At 41.2% G+C, this 22,185-nt stretch overlaps 1 long non-coding RNA gene across 1 annotated transcript in view; it reads right to left on the bottom strand.

Annotated features, from left to right (window-relative positions):
* Positions 1-10,254: 10,254 nt before the first annotated feature.
* The window catches only part of LOC147001587 (uncharacterized), a 91,113-nt gene continuing 79,182 nt past the window's right edge, over positions 10,255-22,185 (bottom strand). The window contains exons 4-5 of the long non-coding RNA XR_015044885.1: positions 13,586-13,675; positions 10,255-10,680 (exon numbers count right to left, since the gene is read on the bottom strand). This is a non-coding gene — a long non-coding RNA (uncharacterized LOC147001587). The remainder of the gene's footprint in view (positions 10,681-13,585; positions 13,676-22,185) is intronic.

Raw genomic sequence — 22,185 nt, 5'->3', positions numbered from 1 at the left:
GCTGGGCTTGAGTCGCCCGCAATTCTCTGATTCTATTATGACCCCCCCAACCCCATCACTACCCTAACTTTCCCAGAATGTTTTATGCTTTTCACATATCGACATTATCTGCTCGTCTGTATCCCTCCTTCCTTCCCTAATACACGAGTTTATTTGCCGAGACTACTTTCAAACAATAGGATTGTGCCAATGGGCTGATAATGGAAGTATTTGTTTAGTGTGCTAAAAGGCTCATCCACTTGCTGCAGTGGTGGTACTTCCCAACATGGATTACACCACAAGAACTCCTCCCAAAATCTCTCACAAGGAACCCATGCTATTGGTGAAATCCCCTGGGGATCCTGTTAAAAAGAGATTGTCCATCCTAAAGGAAGACAAACAAATTGAGAATTCCTCCAAGCAAAGGCATCCTAGTCTAAAGGAACCATGTCAGTGTCTCAGATAAGCCAAGGAAACTGCTGGGCTTCTTTATTCTGTGCCCTCCAGCTGCTTCTGCCACACAGGCAAGGCAAGGTATGGGGTGCAGCTCTGCTGATCTCTGATTGCAAGGCTTCACTTCGCCCTTGGTTTGGCTGCCTGCTTCATCAAAGTACAATGGAAGTGGTGACCTGTAAAAGGAACCAGCCCCATCAATCGAAAAAAAAAAATGCAGGGCTCAGGAAACTCCCCCACACTAATGGCTCATGCTAACCAGGCCAAGTCAGAGAACTGTAGTCACACGAGGTTCTGTCTACAAAGAGGCCTCGGATGAAGTGAGAAATATCAGACGGCATTGAGAGTGGCAAGGGAATGAGTGATGGTGAGAAATAGCAATTCAGGACTTTGTCTCAATCTCACCCGAATTCCTCAGAGCTATTGGGAAATGTCACCATGCCCACTGGTCAGGATGAGTCTCCAGTCCCCTCCGCCACACTCACTAGCAGGAAATAACTCACCAAAGTACCAGTGAGGTTCTCAGGGGAAGACAGGATACGGCTGCTTATGGTGTGTAAGCAGGTTACAAAAATGCAATTTGAAATCCAGGTCTAAAATAATAAATGATTTAATTTCACAGAAATGTGTGGCTTTTCAGAAATCTAGTCTTTCCTCCCTTTCATCCTGGGTAAAATGAGATATGAGTTACTGTTAATAAACCCTTTCTTGTTTGTTTCCATCTAATTAGTTGGTCTTTGAAGACCATTACTCTCAAGCCCCATCAGCATTTGCTCCTTGGAATAAGCTTGGGGAGTGATTCTAACCTAAGCCACAGCTAGGGTTAGCATATAGATTGCTAATACCTGCCAAGAAATATGTTTTTAAAGTGGCTCCTATATGCTCTTCCCCATCTACAGCCATTTTTAAAACATGAGCTATATTAAAACTAACAGTTATTATTGGTGGTATTATTATGTCTCAATACATGTTCAATAAGCCTATGTAGGGAGAATGGGACAAGTGGATCCCCTTCCAGAGTGGACAGTGGGAAATGTTAAGCCCATGAGGACCAAGGAGCTATGTGTCTCCTCTGGGATGGAGGATGTCTGCTATCCACAGTACTGTGTGCAGTGCCATGGAGAGTGTCAGACAAGTAACGTTGCTGAACTTTGCCTGTTTACAATGACAGCTGTCATTCATAAAAACATCTATTGAGTTCTCAGTAGACACAGGAAACATGGGTGTAAGGTGCAGATGGCCTGGAATACTGCACAATAGCAATATGTGGACCATGACCGGTCTCTGCACAAAACGACAGCATGGCATGCATCAGAATGAGGCTTACAAAGGAAATCCTAAAGAAATCCTTAGGATGAACTCTCAGGAACTGCAAAAACGAGCTTGGTGTTTGTTACCTATCCAGTCTCTGACCTTTTTCTTTTCATTTTTAAAAATCTGTCCTTCAAGGGGGCTGAAAAGCAATTTTCATGGTATGGCTCTAAATATCAGTTTATCCCTCTGACAGGGTTCTGGGCATGCCCAGTAGGGATGATTTAACACTGCATTGATGGCTTGCAACAGAACAACGTCATGAGAAAAGGTAGTGTGCCACAGCTAATGGGCTCTTGTTTCAAAGGGATGCTGTGTGTACATTACCAGTGTGTGGAGAAGGTGCGGAAAGGCCCAGGCAGCCATTAGGAATGGAACGTTGCTGATGATGAAGAGGCACTTTGCTGGTGAGGGAATGGTGAGAGAGAGAAGGCTTATCTGTCTTTTTGATTAGAAATGCATGCTTCCTTTCATCATCTGGGCTGAAAAATTGGCTTCTGCTCTTGGTTTATGAAACCATTTTTCTTTTTCCTTTCTTCCCAGGTTTGCAAACTGCTTAATAAATTAGTTACTGTGAGGTGTATGGGTGCCACAGTAACCTTAGAGGCTTTTCCCAAATGCATCCTTAATATTTTATAAGTATTTAAATAGATTTATTCAATTTGAAGTGGCTGATTTATTGATGTTGGCATTCTGGCAAGAAGCAGGGGTTCTATGCAGATTTAATTGATCAAAAGAAACACTGAAGAGGTGTTTCTGATGCATTGAAAGGTTTTAGGAAATCAGAGCAAAATGTTTGGGGTAACTAATTGAAGAGCGGAAAAACATCTAAAGCACAAATGCGTTAAGTGGGTGAATCAAGTCTAGGGTTACACAAGTGTTCTGATGGCTCATCCATGGACTAATTCACTTGTTCTTGTAGCCAATCAGCGATACAGAGTGTATTACTGGTATATTTCTATTATTCTCTCAAGTCCAGCCTAAAAATCTAATAGAACAAAACCATAAGTGCCTATTTAGCTTCAACATTTTCATCTTGAGTAGCATATAAAAAGGTAACCAACCAAAGCCTCTTTGAAGTCTGCTAAAATGCCCAAGATTTGGGGGTCCATTGGGTGGTTCTCTCCAGAAAAAGTGTTAAGTCCACAAGAACTTCCTGAAAAGTGACCCTGCATCAGAGATCTGAACAGGCTGGCAGAACAGTCAAACCGGCGGAGTCCATTAGACTCTCTACTGAGGTGAGAGTGACTTAAAGGCCACCCTGGGCCACTCTTCATTTAGCCCAAGTTCAGAAAATCAGATGCCCGACTCCAGTGGTGTCAAGCATTCAGACAAAATTCCTTGCTATGTGTCCAGGCAATTTTTGCAAAGCTAAATTCTGTCTGATTAGACGGAAAGCCAACCTGAGGATTTAGATCAAATCATGAAGCTTCAGGAAAAGTCATCAGAATTAAGAAGAGCATAAATAAACCATTTTAAACATGTTTTCCTTATTTGCTATATTCTACATGCTAATACTTGCTGAGCATTAAATCTAAATACTCAGGTAGGAAGTCCTAAAGAGAATAGAGAATGCTGGAAAGTTCACAGTGATCAGTGTCTTGAGGTATGATAGTGCCCCAGTGACACCTCAGAGAGTATGTTAACAATTGCAGTAATTACCCATTCTGAAACTATTTTATAGAATTATGCTACAAAAGAAAATAAATTACATTAGGGTCTAGATGATCAGAATGCAGCAGCCTATGTGCTGCCTCTCTGAGGCCTTTTCTTTTCTTTCTTAGTGTCTCTTTGACTAAGAGTTGAAAATTATACCATTTGTGTTAGAATCAAATGCAAATGGAATAATTGTCCCTTCTCTAATCAAAACACATTTGTGGATTGAAATACCACATGGGGCAATTTTCAGTTAATCATGGATGTTAATAAATATGACTCTAAGCTCATAAACAAACATTACTTTGGATAATATAATATAGGAAATTATTGTTAAGCTTGATCAGACATGTAACAAAAACTGAACTTTGCAGAAAGTCAGTAAATTAACTCAGCTACAGAGATGAGCATCAGCATTAATGAAAGATTAGATTGAGCTGCAGAGCTTAGACACATCAGGCATTTGCATTAGGAGACGTTCAAGCTGGCTTGGCTAAAAATGAAAATATTAATATTATGTGAGTATTAGCTTCTTCAAAGAGCATAAGCTAGAAGCTTTGTGATTAGTGAGTTAAAAGACTAGAAAATCAGGTTTACTCCCCCCAAGATTACCCAGAGCCCAAGCTGTATTAAAGCTCTAACAAGCAAGGATGCTTACACATAGAGGAATGTTTGTACCCAGTTTTCTTATGTGGTGGGGCTTGCAAGCCAGTATATGAAGCAGTTTGCCACCCTTTTCTCTAACCTTTTCTAATATGGTGTGTGTGTGTGTGCGTGTGTGTGTGTGTGTGTGTGTGTATTTTGATATTAAAATATCCCAGTCCACTCTTTATAAGACCAGGGGTAGAAAGACCTGCAGAGCTGTTGAACCCAGAATAGCTTTAGATCTCTCTCACTCCCTGCTACATATTTAAGTAGCATCATGGGTGGAGAGATGGCACAGTGGCTGTCTTTACAGCTAACCTAGGTTTGGTGCCCAACTACTGTACCTCCAGTTTCAGGACATCTGACTACCTCATCTGATCTGAACATGTATAGTACACATATATTCACAGAGGCAAACACTTGCATGCAGACATAAATAAATCTTAAAAATAATGAAAATGAATATGAATGAATTAAACTACAAAACTGGAGCATAGGATACACTAAACATTTTTTTTCTAAATTTACCTTTTTTTTTTTTTAATTGTAATGTGTTCCTCAAAAAATCATTTCACTCCCAAGAACAGGTAGGGTGCATCTTCATGCACTTGTGGCTCCCTAGGCCAGGCATGCTGGGCACTCTTCACAACTCTAAAAGAAACTGCCTAGAAAGGAAAGCAACTGCAGAGTGTTCCAATACCTAGACTTTAGGACGAGCATTGCCGTGTCGGTTGCTAGGTTTTACTTCTGGGTCAGTGTGCAGATCAGTGTGTACACCGTGCATCAGTGCAACTGATTCTAGGTCAGTGTGCAGATCAGACCTCACACCAATGCAACCGCGTGCAGCTCACAGTGAGATCATGCATTCATTGCAGCCTCTAGCTTAAATGCAAGCATTCACCTGCTGGAACATTCACCTAGTATAGTCCAGCAACACAGGCAAATCTAAGCACTTGTTGTAGGCTGTTCAAATAACAGCTTCTCCTCTCTAGCTCTGAAGTCCCAAGGCCAGAAAAGAAGACAAACCTTATATATCAAATCAGGCTTGGGAGAGGAAAGTGGAGGATATTTTTTGATACATTTACACACACACAAATATACATACCACACACACACACAGAAAAACTACAAGCTGCTTTGTACTTTATCAAAGCTTCATTACTTAGTAAATACAACCATAAGATAATAATTGCTCCTAATTTCAGAACATGATGCACACAAGAGATACTGTACTTTTGTTTCTTGTTAAATCTTTAGTCCTCATTTTGAGCTGGAAAAAGTGAAACTACAGAGGGTGGAAGACATCCCCTAATTAAGAGTGTGGCTGGATTTGAATGTGGGAGGACTCCAGTGCGATTAGTGAGGGCTGGGGAAAGTTCAATCCTCAGAGTAGACTAGTTTAGTGTTATGATCACTTCCTTTAAAGTATTCCGTGGGAATCAAGATTTCTAAAAGTCCCACTCCATAGTATGTGTCAGAAGACAATTTCTCCCCTTAACTAGAGATTTTCTTTCAGCTTCAGGTTCCTCACTTATTACTTCATCTCCTCCAATACCAAGAGCAGCAAGAAAAGAAATTTAAGTGGGCTCTATGTAGGTCCTTTGCTGAACCCATTTTTCCCTTCTTCCTTACTGAGGAGCTCAAGCATTTACGAATGTCCATGTTTTAAATTTAAATAATGAATAAGGCCTCAACCAAATCCTAAACTGTTACCAAACTACTGTGCTACTGATTAGCTGTATCACCATGTTCATGCCTGTCCGAGTCCATCCTGGGTCTTTAGTCAGAGTCCATCTAAGGCCATCTCTGAAGATGGCTGTTGGAAGACCATCAAGAAGGCCATGAACTTTCAGGGCATAGTGTCTTAAAGGAAACTATAAATGAAATAGGTCAAGGATGAGCTGGGTAAGTGGCTGGGAAAAAAATCCCTGTTTAGTTTATAGAAGTTTGCTTGCCTGTCTGTAAGCAGTCCATATAAGGAAAGTAACTTTTCAAGCCAGCAGCCTAGACATATTTCTTGGTCTTATAATTCTCACAGTTACAGACATTCCAAGGTAGAGGGTCATTCAAACAGAACTGTAACTTCTTGTGTATGTTTATTTCCAAAGTATCTTATGCATAGTTTCCCAGTGAACTCATAAATGTAGGCTAGGGGAATGCTAACTGGGTAATTTTTCAAGCATGCGTAGAATCAAAGATAGAAAAGAGTAGCTCTGGGCTTATCAAGCCCCAAGTATCACAATGTAACTGGAGCTTTCCCTAGGAGGCTCATCTAAACTTTAGCGTTTACCTTGGAAATTAAATTAGTGAAGGGAGAAGAGAAAATATTGATGAGATTTAAAGACTCCTCTGTGGTCACAAAGAGAACAGTATGCATAACAAACAGTCAGGGTGGAGGGGCAATGTGACAGAGTCAAGAACTGGCCAGGAAGTCAACCATATGCATTCAGGTGTCTCCTCAAAATGCTATCCACTAGCCAGCAGCACAGACCCGTGGTCATCCTTATCTGTGAAGTAAGGTGGGCAGACCAAGATGACAACACATCCTTTATAGGACTGACAAATTTTGCTCCTAGTCAAAATTTCAAAATTTGTTTCACTATACTTGAAACAGAACCATGTGACATCTTGAGATGAACATTGGAAAGGCAAACATAATAAAATGAAGACAGCCTAAATGAAAACTATCACAGCTGATGGTTGCTAACTCCATGATATTGTGAGGTGTGTCTGTCGTCAAAAATATTTCCTTATAAAGGCTGGATTATCCATGGAAAAAGAATCCGACAAATGATTTTTGTTTTTTCCTCCTTCATTCAGCCATTACAGAACAGAAATTGGAGTTTATGCTATCAGGAGGATAAAACTCCATAATCAAGAAAGAGGAAAAAAAATAAAGAAAAATTCCTCCAAGTCAGAAGCTATCATGTGTTTAAAGGAAAGAGGAATATGGGATCTGTGGAGCAGGAGTTTGGGAGCTGGAGAGGAGGCTGGGGTTAGGTTTTCCCATTACAGAACCATGTCAGAGCAGACTCTGTACAGATGGTTGCTGTCTGACCTATGCCAGTATCTAGTAGAGTGAGCCCTGGTGACCAGGAACAGTGATTGAATGCAGAAAGCATGACTCTGCTAGAGAAGCCACTGGACAAATCAAGCTGCAGTAGAGCCTGTTTCTGAAATTGAAGACTATACTAAAGCTCATAGAGATGCCCTTGAGCAGTTACAATAGGTCTGTGTGTACGTATGGCCCTTTATATTGTTAATGCTACAAAACAACAGGCAAGAGAGTGGGGAAGTATTGTTGTATTTAAATTAATTCACTTATTAATTGAAAATACTGTCTCAAGCATCCACAGAAATAAGTTCTAGCATTGATGAAGGACCTATTTGGATGTTAAAAACTGAACTAGGGGCTGAGGAGATGATTCAGCCACTCACACTTACGTTTGGCTTTCCAAAATGACAGTAAAGCTGGACACTTGATAGCAGGTGTATGCAGTCCGTGTTACTCATATGATATGATGAGAGGTAGAATCAAGAGACTATCACAGACAGGCACATGCAGCTGTGAACAAGAGATCCTATCTTGAAGAAGATAGAAGGCAAGGACTGACACTCAAGTAGACTCAGCACAAATAGCAATGAGAGATCCCAGGGGAAGAGAGCACAAATCACAGCCCACTACTTAGACTTTACAGGTGTGAGCTTTTGCAATACAGAGTATCTTCTATGTCCCAAGGATAGGAATGGGATTAAATGGCATGAAGGATACAAGGAATATATGTTGTGCACATTCAACAAGTACTGCTTGTCTATTGTCTGAAACAATGAATGAGGACTTTTTTAATGCTATTGAGATGAAGCCAAGAAGGGTAACTCAGTTGCACTGGGGAAGGTAAGGTCTGCCCATACACGATCAGCTGAACAGGATTTAAAGATATATTCAGAGAGAACTATAAAGTGGCTATGAAGACTTTCATGTCTTTCAATTTAAAGTGAGTCAACATGCAGGCTTGGTGGGGAGAATTCCCTGCAAGAAATTTTAGTATCCTTCTGTGTACATGTTCTCTAACACCCACTGAATCTACATGTGATAAACGACAATGAAACACACAACCACGGCAAGAGATCTATGCTCTTAAATTATATGTCTTGTTTCAATTTGGCTTTATATCTTAGATGCTTTAGCCCAGGATGGCAGAGTTTGATGTGTGGCAAGAGATGGACTTTGGGTGCTTTTGTTTGCTATGACTCCACCATCTGAGGGTCAACACCCAGGCATGCCATTCACGTGATGGCACCCATGGCACCTGGATTCCTCATGCCAGGGATGTCCTCTAATAACTTTTGTTGTATGAATTCATTTAAAATCCAACATTCATACAGAAAGTGTCTACTCCTTCCCCCTCGTTACATATTAAACGCCAGGATATAGAGTGTTATGTGATTTTCCCATGACTGGAGAAAGCAGACTCAGTCTTAGTTACTAATGTACTCAGTAAATGGCTTTGTCTTCTCTCTCATTCTCTCACCTTTCCCTCTCCCATTCCTCTTCCGTTATATCTGCTTTCCCTCTCAAATCCTCCTTTTCCCTCTTTTCCTCTTCCTCTTCTCTTCTGCCCTCTCATGAGACATGAAATACGGGTTGGGTACATGGTGGTTTTGACTGGAACATGACCTGAGAAAAGTTCCGGAAAGCTTATGGCTAAGAATTCCTCAGAGATATTTGACTCCTTTCCTCTAAGGATGTCTCCTACCTCCACTCAAACCTCTTCAAGTTGTCAACTGTGTCTACTTGAGATGCTCTGAAGAACTGAGACATTAAGCGGATAGAATGTGATACAGAGAACAGCTATATGTTACAACCTGTACAAAAGCGCATACATTTGTGGGTACTCACTGGGATGTAATATAAAGCAGCTACTGTCATCTGTGAGCCACTTCAAGCCACAGCATGACTGATGATAAAAGAGACCTTACCTGAGGTGGGCTGAAACCCTATAACCAGGCCTGTGGTAAGAGACCTAGTCTTGAAATCCAAAGTCAGGTGCCATCTTACTGGTTCAGCCATGATCAGACCAGTTTTGGCATGAGCCATTCTGCAGCATCTCATTCTGAAAGCCTATAACCTCACTAGATCCAAGATAAGAACTCTTGGGCAGACCTGCAAGGGAGCTGCTTTAGCTGAAAGCAAGGAACCAGTGGAGCCTGGAGGCAACATAGCTTCAACATTCAATTAGCTGGGAGTTCATTTAGCAAACACAATTCCCTTTATTTGATCTACTCCTTGTGTTGCTTATGAGCTGTATTCTACTTAGGAGTATGAACTCACCAATTATTTACCTTGCATTATGAATCATTTATCTAGTCAATCTAATATTCTTCCCTTATGCATCTTAATACCTCAATTAACTATTATGAGTCATTTGTTATTTGTATACCAGAAAATTGTTTTCCAAGTTATTACTTATTGGTCATAATCAATTAGGGAAATTTTTAGACTATAGCTGTCTTGTATAAATACACTGGTAAAGTTCAACTCCTACAATTTCTGAAAATTAAGTTGTTTTGTCACTTGGGGACTCTCATTAATCTCAACTTGTCAACCTTGTTTATGAAGGGTATAATGGGCTGTGTGTACGTGAAACAAAATGCTGGAAGGCTTTTCTTTTTAACTCTTTGACGAAATTAAGATTGAAGCAGTTTATTAAGGTGGAAACTTTGGTTTGTAGTATCTGAAGACACTGTCCTGTGGCTAGCCACCTGTCTATTCCAGTTCAACCCACTAGAATCCCAATGGAGATTTGTAAGTATGAAGTCAGGAAAAGGCAGACTATATCTTGAACACTGTCAGTATGTGTCCAGAGAGAGAAAACTCAAGGAAGAAAATGAATTTGTGTTGCCTCTCTTCCTTATCAATAGCTTCAAATGCTCTAGATATATCTATCCTGTGGATGAGAGAAGAGAGGAGCCATACTGGTCAGAAGAGGACTGAGCAAACACACAGCTGTGAAGGGCTACTGATGGGGATCTGATCGAGCGGAGTTTTAGATGCAAGTTCTCATGAAGGGCTGTGGGCTTAGGACCAAGACTTCATTTATCAAACATCATTATTGATGATAAATGTATAGTGTATTTATTAAATTCAGGTGTCCTTTCCTTTAGCAAAACCCCTGACAAAAATTAAATCATAAAGGGAACCCAGTTCAACAGATTATAAATATGAAAAGAAAAATCTAAGGACTTTAGTAAAGTCACAAATCACTGTGAAGGTCATGGTAGGGATGACTACAGCATTGCAAACAAGTCTGTGCACAAAGATTGTGCAATCACAGAGCCAAAGAAGAATGGCTCTGAAGGGTTGCTTAGATGCCCAAGGGAGACTGTTAATCAGAAGCCAATCTTAGAAATAACTGTAGGATAGAAATACCCAAGGTTTCTCTTAAAAGAGAGACAGAAAAAGAGCAAATACAAAGCTTTGGGATTTTCAAGTAGATGTTGGTGGCCTCCTAGCCACTGAGTACTCCACATGGCAAGATGTCCAAAATTGAGAGCTACAAGAGGACATTGTCATTGTTGGATGAAATATTTAGTAACTTGGAGTCTTCTGAGTGTCACAGTGTCCTAGAGCTGCCCCTGGAAGGCAAAAGAACCACTGTCATACAAAGAAGTTTGTACAAGGAGTGGCCCACTAAATAGCACCAGTCACCACCATTGCTTCTTCCTAGGTTAAGACAGCTAACCTCGATTGCTATGTAAGCACTATATCATAATTTCATTTATATGCACATTACCACTAGACAGTAGAGATTTGCATTCACCGGCATAGACTCTTGCTTGAGTATTTGAAAACTGCAATGTGGCTAGAGAATCTGTGGTACCAACTACTTGATCAGCATCTTGTTTTCTTTTCAATCTCTCACAGTGGCTAGCACAGATCAGATAGAGAAAATGTTGGAAAAGAATGCAAAGTGTTTACTGAACTTGACCTCTTATGCCAATCCAGTGCTAAAGTCACATGATAGAGGAATGCTGTGGAAAGCTTCCTAGGTATTACTGGCTGGCTACATGTGCTTAACCAAATAATTCAATTTATCTGAACATCTCTTTCCCCATCTATAAAGCAGGAATTTGAATCCAGGAACTACTATGAGGCTGTATGCAACGTATGTTCTCTGTCTTTATATTTTCATCTAAGGTGTTTCTTTGTCTACGAGTGACCCTGATAAACTTTCTTTTGTACTCAAGCCCCTTCCATGTACCAAGTATCTTGCATACCTGACCTGCTGTTAGCACAACAACCTGTGAAGGCAGAGCTACCACCCACATGATTAGTAATTAGCAAGAGGGCAGAACTTGATCTCATGCACTCAGAAACTCCCCAGTCTTCCAGAGCTCTCTTATTTGCTGACACTTCTAGTTAAATGTCTTCTTAGAAAGCACAAAATACAGCCTGTGCTCTTGTATGGTTTCCAATATCATCTCAATCAACAGAGCTTAGAACTTCAGAAAAAGGAGATCATTATCCAGTCGTGGCTTTTGGAATCACTGTTTCCAGAGTCACAACTATGTCTCCAACATAGCTGGAGCAAGCATCTCACAGAAATATCAGATCACTTCAGGCCTGTCAACACTTGACAGTTACCGCCAACTCTCCGAGGACCAGGCCTCTGGAGCACTTTCTGCTGTGCCGTTCAGTTGTCACTTAATCATATACTCCCCCGGCTAGCCTGGTGCTTCATGTGCCTTAGTGCCTTGCCAACACAAACACAAGTTCCTTATGGCCTGAAACTGAGCCCTAGATTTCCTTCCAGAAAACCATATCTACACCCGCAAGAGACACATTAAGTGTCCTTCCCTTTTATTCAACCTATTCAGCATATTCTCAGACATGGATAATCAGTGTGCTCTTTCTCTGCTCAACTCTCCTGAAGACTTAGCAAAGGCCACAGGCAGCAGTTACTCAAGGAAAACCACACGGAAGGCTCTCCCAGATCACATCATGTCATTCAGCCTATTGCTTGTCTACCAAAACTAGCAAGCTACAAAGACAAAGAAGGCAAAAAAATGTTGTCGTCATCTAGTGAGTGGTTCAAATAAAGTTCTTCCAAGAATAGTTAACTCCCTTCCAGATGACCACACCTGAACAATTGGTGACCAAGTGAAGAACAGCAGCACATTAAGATGTCCTAGAAACATTAATCATTAATTAGTCATTAATTCCAGCTTAACAAATCTTCCACAGCAAAGTCTTTTTAAAAATTCAAAGAACTAAGAGCCAAGTATTGTAAAAGTTGTTATTTGGTATCATAAAGGCAATTTTATCCCTGTAAAGCAACTTCGGCTTGCAAAAAAAAAAAAAAAAAAAAAAAAAAAAAAAGTCTTTATGTCTCTTGAAGCACCTGTGAACTGTGGGTAATGGCTATGAAAAGGTTACTTACAACTTTGTCCTGACACTTGGCTGTCTTTGTATATAATCCAGTATGTGTACTGTGTTTATCTTAGTTGCTTTTGTATTGCTGTGATAAGACACCATGACCAAGGCAACTACCTTATGGAAGAGTTTATTTAGTGCTGACTGTTTCAAATGGTTAGAGTCTGTGATAGGTAAGAAAGTTGCATAACACTACAAATATAGGGCCAAAGTAGAATCCTTGATTGGCCAGCAACTGAGAGCAGGCACTTTCTCCAAAGAAACTCTTAACACTGAAGCTTAGGAGTACAGAATGACTAAACAGTGTTCAGTGCTGAAATGGAGTTTAGTTTCTGTAGTTACCAAAGTTTGATGGAAAGGGAACAGTTGCTGGACGTCTTTTACTGAGCTATGCTAAGCAGGCTGCCAATGCCCTTGAGATTTGCTAGTTATCAGATAGGAGGTCAGCTGAAGGTTGGTATCAATGAACAGTTTCAAAATGCTACATTTGAAATGTTCTTTGAAAGTGCCATTATTTGCAGAAGCTGCGAAGTGTCAGAGCTAATCAGGTATCTAGCCAGGAATAGCACTCTGAAGAGTGTTGATGGAGTCTAAGCTGTCCAGCTGTGAGCGGTCCCAAAGCACTTCAAGAGGTGACAAATGTCAGAGGCTTCCTTTGGCCCTGTCCAACAACTGTTACTGACAGTAGAAACTAAAGGGACACTACAGCCAAATCCCACAACCATACATGCTTTACCTCATGCCCTGTCTGGAGTCCACCAGAACCAACCAGGGGGATACAAGATAGATACCAAGAACAAGTGTACCCTTGGCAGCCACAGATAAGAACTTAAACATCTGACTACCTAACTTAGCCTAACACAACCAGGTCCCTTCTTAGTCTTTCCACAGCCCCTGAACTATGAAGTGTGGGAAGAAGCTGGAAGTGAAGTGTCACTTTTCATTCAAGGAGAGCATGGAAAGTCATGAGAAGTAGTCACTGGACTATCTAAGTACTAATCTAAGGTACTGTGTTTAAACCCTAATCATTCTATGGGCTAGCTATGAAATCTTGATGAAATAAATAGTATTTTTCAACCTCCCATTCTTTGTTTTTATTTTACTCACATATTTTATTGTGTGCATACGCATGCACATGTATGCATATGGAGGTCAGAAGGCAACTTGTGGATGTTTCTTCTTTCCAGCATGTGGGTCCTGGGGATAGAAATCAGATTCTCAGGCTTGGTGATAAGTGCCAAGCCATCTCAATGCCCCATCATCTCCATTCTTCATTCTTTATCTCTTGAAGAAAATTACAACTTCCTTTTAGAGTTCTGACAAAACATAGATGAGTTAATTTTTAAATTGAAGATATGTGATCAATTTATTAACATGTTAACTATCTTGCATCCCTCCATACATTCACCCAGTAACAATATTTAAAAGTTTCTGCTAAGAAATTTCATGAGGCTGAAGTCTAAGAGTGCCTGGTGAAACCCAGTAAGTCATGAAGAGAGGCAATAACATAGAGAGTGCAAGTGACATCAGGGTGACTGATACGTTCAACATGAAAAAGATGCCCCCGTGTTCACAAATCCTTTTCCAGTCTTGATTGCCTCAGAGTCCTAGAAAGATTTCAGATCCAATAAACAGTAACTCTGTCCAGCACCAGCATCCTTTGCATCTTTGTTTTTACCTCAATTTGAAAAGTGCATGTAATACTGTCAGATGCAGAGATTTGTATGCAGATAAACATATTTGGAAGCCATGAGCTAGTAGTCTTCATCTGTGAGGATACTGTTACCTTTCAAAGCTAAAGTCTCCTATCTGATGCTCTGTCAATATCTCTGGGACAAGTGGCAGAAAACTGGGACTCAGTTTTCTGAAGCTGAAAATAATAATAGTTGTTATTAATAATAATATCTGATTTGAACCTAAACAACACCTGCAAGGTCCACCTCTCCAGATTTGGCTTCCCCACATTAGCTGCATTTGGGGCTCTGAAGCATGGTCCCCAGTAAATTCTAGCTCACTCTGTTGCAAACAAAACAAAACAAAAACATCCGAATGTAACTAAACAGGGTAAACTCGTGGAGCACAAGTGAGAGCATTATGCCCGTTGGTAAACCCAACTTGTTGAATTACTTGCATTGTTATCCTTGTGTGGCCATGAGATCCTTCTGATGATCAGTGTCTTACAGAATTGGTATCTGGCCTGAGGGTGAGGAGGTCTGGGAAGTGACAGAAACAAGTATCATGGTTAGCAAAGCTATCTAAAGTCTGCATTCATACTTGAGCCATGAAGAACAAAGGCCTTTGCAGCACTGCATGGTAACTTCTTCTATACTGTGTGTACAGTGCTTATCATATCCAAGTTTATATGTGAGGTGTGACCACTGCCTGCAGACAATACAGAGATTATAATTCTTTGTCTCCAGAAACATTGTTTTTCACAGCACTTTGCCCATAGCAATTAAATGAAGATATGATAATAGAAATTAATAAATTTAATACACATACACACTGAAAATGAATGACAGATGTCAACAGTTGAAATAGTTGATCTGGGGAAGAGATTAAGAGGACAAGATTTTAAAATTATGCCATCCTAGAAGAATGCAAAAAAAAAATATCAGAAGCCCTTTGTTCAAAACCCCACCTTGCTGAAGGGATTGATTAGTGGGGGTGGGAAGACTCTTCCTTATGTGTATCTAAGATCCTCACATATAAAACACATCTGACCTGTCCCAGTCAAACTACCATAATCAATAACTAAAGGGAAACCACTCCAAGAAATGAAGAGTCAGTGAACAATGGGACTGAAGACATCAGACAAGGGCTCCAACAAAGGGTCATGCTTTTCCAGTAAGTCTACTATAGGACCTTGGGAGAAACACAGCAAAGGTTCAGATAGGTCAAGTCACAAATGGAATGACTCAAAAAGGCTTTCTTAATGATTAAATATTGTTACTGTCAGACTGTATCTGGAGAAAGTCTTTATAACTACACAACTACTCCCCAGTCCCAGTAAGATATAGAAAATAGATTACTTCTATTTATTTTAACAGTCATCAATTTCACTTTGTCAGGACTACATGAACTACAAACAGGTGTAAAAAATTCATTGTTGCCTCATTTAATAGGTCTGGGATGTAGCTCAGTGGTAGAGCACCTGCCTAGCATTGTAAAGCCCTGGGGTTCATGTCTTCCTCGATAGTACTGTGGCAGGGCGGGGTGAGGTGAGGTCAGAACACAGACTAAGATGTGGGAAACAGGGAAGAGGGATGGATTCAGCAGTGTTTGCTTAAACTTTTAAGTAGTTGTATTTGTTTTATTTTAAGATTGTTTTGCCTGCATGTATATGCACTAGTTTATGCTTCGTGCCCCAAGGATGTCAGAAATGGGAATTAGATTCCTGGAATCAGCGTTGCTGATTGCTGTGCACCACCCTGTAGGGGCTGAGAGTTGAACCCAGGTCTTCTGCAAGAGCAACAAGTGCTAAGCCATCTCCAGCCTAGCTTTGTTTGTATAAAATGTTATTGGCATACGGCCATGCCCAGTTGCGTACTATCGTCTAACGGCTGCTTTCTGTTGCTGATAGTGCAGAGTGGAATAGTTTCAATGATTGTATTGTCCACAAAGCTTAACATATTCAGCATCGATTAAAATCCTTGACCAAAAGAAAAGAAAAGAAAAGAAAAGAAAAGAAAAGAAAAGAAAAGAAAAGAAAAGAAAAGAAGAAGTCCTGGCAGCCTATGACTTTCTAGACTCCTGAAAACAGGAAGCCGTTCTTCCAGTTCCTGGTCAGGCATTTCAAAGGCAAGGGAATGGCACACTTTCATCTACTTGCTGACGTATAGACTGTAAACTGGACAACAAGGAGAGAGGGAGAAAGGAGGAGGCAAGGTCTTCATTGGGGAGAGCAGCCACCAGAAGCGTGCACTCTCTTTGTCTGCCTCAAAGTGTTCCTCTTGCATGCCACTGCAGCCCATTGCAATGCTTTATGTCTTCGACCCTCCAAGCATTACGAAACAGTTATTATCTGAGCTTCTAACAAACAATTATTCCAGCTCCTAATTTATATTTCAATCATTTTAACTACTAATCTTATGATCACACCCAGGCTCTGATCACATTAGTGCCATTAACTATGCAGCAACCAATAAAATCTGCATGAAAGACTCACTCTGTATATACTCCCTTAGCACAATTTATTAAAATAATGTCGACTATTAACATTTAAACTAAATGTAATATATATATTTAATATAAAATTTCTCATTACTGTGATTAATAAAATTTTTACTGTATGCTGATATTTAGTTAGAGGAAATGAACAAGTTAAGCCAACTGAAGTATTTCAGTTACATTAATTTAATTAAATATGACTTTTTACATTATGTAGAATTACATATATACCACTGATAATTTTAACATATTTAAGGAATCAAGGAATAGAATTCCACTATCAAAGTTACAATTGAATCATCACAGGTCTTTACAGACAAAGCACACTGCCGTTCCCTCCTGAAGACCCTTCTCTTTCCCAGATAGGCCCTAAGGAAGAACACCAGCTAAAGCAACAGTGATAGATTTTCTTCCTTGAAAGAGATTATTTTTAAGTTCTCTCTCTCTCTCTCTCTCTCTCTCTCTCTCTCTGTCTATTTGTCTCTCTGTCTCTCTGTCTGTGTGTGTGTGTGTGTATTTAGAGGGAAAATCTGAGAGAGGGAGAAGTTAAAACAGACACAAAATGCAAAACAATTGACAATCTGCCTCTTTGGACATCTGTTTATATACAGAAACATCTCCCAAAATGACTCTAATGTGATGTTGGTCAATCCACTTTCTTCCTTCTGGCTCTTGCATCAGTATCCAGGTTGATATTACTTCCCTGATCCTTCCTAATTGCGGGACCTGGGACTGTTCATGTTGGTTTCTAGCTATCACTAAAATGGAATGAGGGGATAAAACAAGCCAGCCTTCAATTGCTCCCCCTCTGAGCTATGCACCTTCACAGCTGCCCGGGCAGAGTTTATATGATGGTATACCTTCTCTGAACATGATCACATGACCTGTGTGGTTTATGACCATCTTCCCTTCTGGAGTGCCTCTTAGGCTGCTCTTTTTTTCTCTCTTGATGTTGTCTCTCTGTGACTTTCTTCTAACTTCAATCTGCCCCATGAGCAATCAGGATTTCATGGAAATGAAAAGAGACCTGGAGGAGGTGGCTCTGTTGATAAAATGCTTACCATGCAAACATGAAAAGATAAGCAGGTAAAACAGTCACCTAGAAGAGTCAGCTAGTCTTGCTAGCTGTATTTCTAGCATGAAAAAGAAGAGGCAGAGAGTCTCTAAGATGCCACGACCTGCTTTAGTAGGTCCTAGGAACCAGTCTAGGTCAATGAGGAAACACAGAAAGAATAGACACATAGACACAGGACATCTGGGATTGGGCAGGCTGTGGAAAAGCTACGGGTCCAGCCATCTGGGAGGAGAAAGCTAAAAGAGGAAGATACCCAACATTGATCTCTACAATAAAAGCCTTAAAACCATGGACTGCCTCTTCTCATCGGGACCCACTGTGCTAGAGCAATGGAGCAGGTCTTCCTCTAACAAGCAGCACGTCTAACCTCCTGTCAGGAGACCTCCCTGAGCCCCAGCCATGGCTTCCTCCAACCCAAGCTGCCTGCTCAGCAACACAAGGACTCTCGACCTACGGTAACCTACCAGAGCTCTCTCCTACCCCTTTTCCTTCTGCCTGGGCCAGAGCTGCCCGCGGGTCCACACTGTCTGCATCCAGCAGCGTCTGCGATGTCCAAGACTGAGAATCTGACGTCCCTGGCCTCTGTGAGGACCAGGGACCCCAGAACCGGCTCTTCTACAGCACCCAGCGGCATCTGTGGTGCCCAAGAGTGAGCCTGACTTCAGCAGGTCAGCAGGTACCTGAGACTGAGCCTTCCCAACCCACGGGGCAGGATCCTGGGGCTTCTCACAGCCCAATGCCTGGCGGTGCCGTGGAGGTGCGGACAGTCAAAATTTCCGTCGTCTGCTTCCATGAGTGGCCCTAGCCCTGTGGCAGGCCAGACGCGGCACCCCCTTTTTAATCCACAGGCAACTGTGGATATTAAATGATTGCTGAAGATAAGAGCTTGGAAATATAAGCCTAAACTAGTCATACAACCACAATGCTCTTGACAACAAAGGAGGCAGTAACTCAGAAGAAAATACCCCTTTCCGAGGGACTGGTAACATTTCAATAGTTAAAGAGACCGGTAATCTAGTTCCAGACACAAAAGTTTCCAATAGTGAGCAAAAATATGGAGCGCTGGCCTTCTCCGACTCCCTTTCCGTTCTTTGACACGAGCGTGCTGAATGAGACAAGCCCTGCCTGGGGAAGCCATGATGCCCCTCCTCAGACTGTCGATTTGTTTGTTTGGGTTTTTTGTTTGTTTGCTTACTTTTGTTTGTTTGTTTGTTTGTTTGTTTGTTTTGAGACAGGGTTTCTCTGTATAGCCCTGGTTGTCCTGGAACTCACTTTGTAGACCAGGCTGTCCTCGAATTCAGAAATCTGCCAGCCTCTGCCTCCCGAGTGCTGGGATTAAAGGCATGCACCACCATGCCCAGCTGATTTGTTTGTTTTTTAAAACAAAAACAAAACAAAATAAAACCAACTTTTGTTTGGGGATGGCTGAAGCTACAAGTCTAGCCAGAAACACAAGTTCAACATGAAAGATGAGAATCTGTCCTTAGAATCTACTTTGAAATACAACGAGAGCCCTGATGATTGATAACTTGTGGTTTCACGCTACAAGAAAAGGTACTTCTGCTTCTGCTGCTGAGAAGGGCCAAAGATGAGCTGAAAATAAAACCCTAGCACTGGGGCTGAGATCAGCACTAATTACTGTAATTCTTAAACTGAGAGGCTAACCAGGACATAGCCTGAATTATCACCAAATCTCCGTAATAGATGTGGACAGGAAAATCTCAGAAAAGGTGCCAGCTAATAGGCTGGAACAGATATTCCCACACCAAATCCATCCCAATCAGGTGAATTTATCTGGAAAGGACAGCCAGGCTACAATGGGAGGCAATCATTAAATGCAGCAAGGTGAACTTCTGGAAGCAGAAAAGAGGCGGTGGCTGCCATTTCCCATCTTGCTATGCAGGGCCTTTGATCATCTAGCTGCTGCCTCCCACCCCTTCATTCAGCAATAATCTGAACTGAAGGCAGCATTGTTCAGGGAGAACCCTAGGATCTGCGACCTCTCCTCCTCCTTTTGTAATGAACGAGCTAATCGCACTTGTGCTTCGCCTCTGTCAGTTCTCTCGGCCCATAACCCTTACTGTATTTCCTAGTTACATTAGAAACCTCTAGAAAGGCCTTTCTCTTCTGTTACTTAACCTCCATGCCCCACCCCTAAATCCGCCCTTTCCTTGCAACTTCACTATGAAGTACTGTTAGGGACCGGTACTTGGGTCTCTGGATTTGGACTTCCTGATCTAAATTCTACGTTCGACATGGAATAATTGGAAAAATACCTTGCGCTTTCTTTCTTTCCTTGGGGTTCTTACCTACAAAATCAGGACAGCAAGGTTTCAAGTTCCTTGAGTGGAGAAAGGGAACACAAGTCAACTGAGCTTACAGAAATGCAGGGTCATTAATTTTTAAGAACTTGAACATCATTTTTAAGAACTTGAACATTGATGAGTGCTCAGTGCTTTAGGTATCATCGCCATCACCACCACCAGCACCAGCACCAGCACCACCACCAGCACCACGACCAGCAGCAGCAGCAGCAGCAGCAGCAGCAGCAGCAGCAGCAGCAGCAGCACTTTTTCAGGATTCCCAGATTCCAATTTTACAGGGTATTTTAAGAACGTTCTCTTGCTTATTTTACTTCCTGGATGTTAACAAGCTTTATTTTAAAGCCTTATGTTGTTCTACTTCACAGTCAGTGTTTTTTTTTTCTTCCCTCAGTTTTTAGACTTATTTTAATACAACCATTTTTGTACATTATTTAGCATCTAGCTAATGGGTCACTTCCTCCGAGGCTACTCTCCCTCCTCTCACTTTTTCTTTTAAGTACAGCCTCGCTTTCAGTATAGAACAAGAACTTCAGAGTCATATTGGTTGCCCCTACTTTCAAATGAAGCACCTTCTTGAGGAGAGAGACAGGGGAGAGAGAGAGAGAGAGAGAGAGAGAGAGAGAGAGAGAGAGAGAGAGAGTCGGTCTGTGTTTCTGTGTGTAATTTTTTATTTTCCTATTTGTCCTACTTGGGTCCCTTTTACTAGTATGGTTATGGATGCTCACATTTGTCTTTTCTTGTGAAAGTGAAATCATGTTTACTTTTACCTTCCAGGATGACCACTGACCTTTAAAGAACATTACAGTCTAAAATAATGTATGTGCTGAAATTAATCTCCACAATATCAGTGTAAAACGAGCAAGGTGCCCAATAGATTGCATATAGTTTTCCAATGAACCATGCAGTCAATGGCAGGTGTAAGGATGTCAGTGACACTAGTTCTAGTTGGAAGCATCCACCCAAGATAGGGAAGGATGTGTGTGTGTGTGTGTGTGTGTGTGTGTGTGTGTGTGTGTGTGTTTGTGTGAGAGACAGAGAGACAGAGAGACAGAGACAGAGACACAGAGAGAGACAGAGACAGAGAGAGACAGAGAGAGAGAGAATTAGAACAGACCATGAACACAGAAGCAAAAAAAAAAAAATGTCACTAGCTAGTCTGAGTTCAGGAGACAAGTAAGCTATGTGGTCATTGTCGGATTAAAGTTTATGTAGGTATATGTTGTTTTGTTTTATCTATATTTTAAAAGAAAACCCTATCTTTGATACTTAAATATGGTGGCTGAATACATTTATAAAAAAATTGTTCCAGTATCCAAGCAAATGAACCCAATCCTCATCTTAAACCTTTTAGATAAATCTGTAAGCTTGGGTGGGGGGATTAGAAAGGTTTTGAGCATGTTGCCAAGGACTGCGATATCTACCCAGTACATGGATCTGATGACAGTCATAAGCAGGACAGCTTGGGGAAGATAATCTGGACCCACAGGGGAAGATGATGGACATAGAGACTCATTAAGAAGCTCCAGTAATAGGTTGAAACAGAAATGGTGAAGGTTTAAATAGGGGTATGTGCCTAGGAAGAGTAATACATCTTGGGTTAATATTAAAGGATTCGGATATTGATCAGATATGGAATCCCAAGTCAAAAAATACTGCTGAGAGCATTGTTCCAGCAAGGCAGATATCTGTGGGTCCTCAGTGTGATAGAGAAGAAGCACCTATGCCTTGACCTCAAAACCCACCCTTGGATCCATTGCCATAGGCTCTGATGAAGCAGAACACCCCAACAGAGAGGGTGAGATGGGACAGAGGTACTCAGTTCATGGCATGCGGGAAGGAGAGAACAATATAAAGGATCCAGGGCAAGGTACATACACACCTAGTGTTCTGCTTCTCTAACTAGGCCTAGTTTCTGGACATTTCCATCATCTTATAGTACTAGCATCTGACTATGAACCCCTACATTGACCCATTGACTGGATCAGAGCTTCCATGACCCAATCAGTTCTCAGTGATTGGACCCACCATCTACAGGCCAAGCCTGTGGTACACACTCAAACCCCAACACATAGACATGCTTTGTATTGACTGATGTGATACTGAGGTATCTAGAGGGAGAGAAAAACTCAGAACTGACG

Source organism: Mus caroli, unplaced genomic scaffold (genome assembly GCF_978045245.1).
Source record: "Mus caroli unplaced genomic scaffold, Mus_caroli_1 scaffold_13, whole genome shotgun sequence".
In the NCBI taxonomy this organism is placed as follows: domain Eukaryota; kingdom Metazoa; phylum Chordata; class Mammalia; order Rodentia; family Muridae; genus Mus; species Mus caroli.
This window is presented reverse-complemented; position numbering and strand designations above follow the sequence as displayed.